Genomic DNA, 2,525 nt, shown 5'->3' with positions numbered 1-2,525 from the left:
GAATCAGCAGAACTGGCTCCCGGGAAGCTGGGCTTGTTCTTGTCACCTCTTGACTTGCCAGCCCATCCCTTTAGGCTGCGCCCGGACAGCTTTTCTGACACTTTCAAACCTTGTGCAGAATGATTGCCTTAAGCTTCTGTTGTTCACCACTCAGTGTGATTTTCCAAAGTCATATGGTCTTATTTCCTCATCTCTGACCATATGATGAAAATTTGTTGTAGTACTTGACTTGAATGAAGTATTAGGAACAAGTCTGTAGAAGAATAAACATATCTGGAAAAGTATTTTGCATGCTCCCAGCATAAATGAGAATTTGTTCCCTTCTAAACAGCAGTGACTGTCAGTTGGAAGAGAAGATTTCAGGCTGCAAAATTTCCAAATTAAGGTATTCATTTATCCAAATGGACGTCCTTTTCATGTATCACAAATTATGGTTCACTTTCCCCAATGACTGTTCCATAAGGGCCATCTTCCTTGTTCTGTATGAAATTCTCTGGTCGCTGAGGGAGCACATCCTTCACATTTCCACACCAGTGTGCTGTCTGAGGAAATTGTCCTGAGAAATTCTTATGTCAAGCAGCATCTTAGGGCAAGGGTTTCAAGTGGGAAACTACACAGACGAACTTTACCGCAAAGACTGTCAATTAAGTGAACACTAAAAAGTGTCCAGTCTCTTCTTTCAGTGAGTTTTAATAAAGGATTAGATGGAAAAATATTGAAGGCTAGAACGGAAATAGTTTAGACTTGAGTGGGTATTTAACACCAGCTGGAAAGTTGTTAAATCCCACATTTGACTTTTGCAAAGACTGTAATTGCCACCCTTAAACCAAGTATTCCCAGAGGTACTTGATGCTGTTTAGCCTGTATAAAACAGTGGTACAGATTTTTGCAATGTTCTCAGAGTCTTCCAAGCAAATGTGATTTCTGGGCAAATACCTTGGTCCATTGAAGCTCCTAGACCTTGGCAAATAAGTATTTAAGAACAGGATTGGGACACAAAGGAAGAGGGTGATATTTTTTTCCTGACTCAGCAAATATCAGTGCTTTGGAGGAAAGGACAATGAGGCAAAGACCCACCAGTGCCAAACTAAGTAAAGGGAAATCATAGTTAACCAGATTTTATGAAACCTTTGATCCATTGCTGATCTTTAAGATCTATCTTCCCGGCAGCCATAGGTGATGGGATGTAGAGGCTGGAGGGAATGATTTCCCAGGATGCTGGTTTAGCTCAGGAAGCTGTTAGTATGTAGTGTGTGTGCTAAGAAATAACCAACATCTGCTCAAAAATGACAAGGCCAGAGAAGGAAAATTTAGGCAGAATTCCCAAATTATTTCAGTCTATTAAATACATGTTTTGAAAAGCTCAGGCTTCAGCAGTGATGTTCACACATGCATGGTCCTTACCCTCTGCTGACTAATTATGACTCTACCTATGTTGTACTTGGCAAGCAAACTGCATTTGTTCAAGGGGGCTCTTGCCAGCTGTGCTGGTGAAAGTGCTTCTCAATAAGATTCCAATTAAACGCTTTATTAATATTTATTACTCGCTGGTAGCAGTTGTTGGTAACATGCATTTGCCCAGGAGAGCTGAAATTAAATACAACATGGTGTTTCTTGCTGGGGAGGGGGAGAAAATGATTCTTTAGCTGTGTAAGTGCTGATGCAGATCCAGCGTGTGAACAGTGAGAGTCCCCGTGCAGGAAATTCCCAACCCAGGACCTGGTGCAGGGTAACTGGCAGGCTCTGGTGAAAAGGCAGCCACTGCATGTTTGTTCAGCAGAGAGAGGGGTGACCAGCAGGGCTGGCACGGCTTTAGTTCTGTCAATGTTTAACATAAAGCAAATATTTCCAAGGTGATTCTCAGAAACTGGAAACCGAGCACACATTGGGCAATGTGTGATCCTGCTGGTCCAGGACTGCACCATGAGAAACAGCTGCCTCCCCTGAAACCAGCAAAAGAGCTGCATTTGGCTTGGCCTTTCAGTTGTATTTGTTCCTGAATGTAGTGAATAGAGTATGAAACATAAGCAGTGAAATCCACCTGGAGACCCTCTGAACTGGACACGAGCTTGAGTGAGTGGCTGACAGCCTGTGTGGGACTCCTGATACAGAGCCACTACAGGATGGCCACAAGCCCAGGGGGCAAATGGGTTTAAAGCTTTTCCAAAATAAAAGTTTTTAAATTAACATACCCTCCTTCCCCCTGTCTCAGCTGATTACACCAAGCATGTTTTTCAAACATCTGAGCTGAGTAATTTCCACTGGTCAAACTCCACTTGAGTTAACACAAGAGTGTGTTTTTATTAGAGTGTAAGTTGTTTGGTTTTGTTAATGTATCTGCATCAAATCATTGTGGCCTTGGAACAAACTCTTTTCACTATCAGGAGTAGGAGAGAAAGGAAAGACAAGAATGTCAGGCTTCCTAATGTGAACTTTGACAATCCAATTCTCTGAATTAAATGCCTGAAATACTGGATTTAGACACTTCTCCCTGACTGTCCCATGTCTTCAAGCATATGGTACAA

Source organism: Empidonax traillii, unplaced genomic scaffold (genome assembly GCF_003031625.1).
Source record: "Empidonax traillii isolate 1590-97213 ecotype Southwest subspecies unplaced genomic scaffold, ASM303162v1 scaffold166:size2381449, whole genome shotgun sequence".
NCBI lineage: Eukaryota > Metazoa > Chordata > Aves > Passeriformes > Tyrannidae > Empidonax > Empidonax traillii.
The sequence above is the reverse complement of the archived record's forward strand: the minus strand, read 5'-3'. Positions refer to the sequence as shown.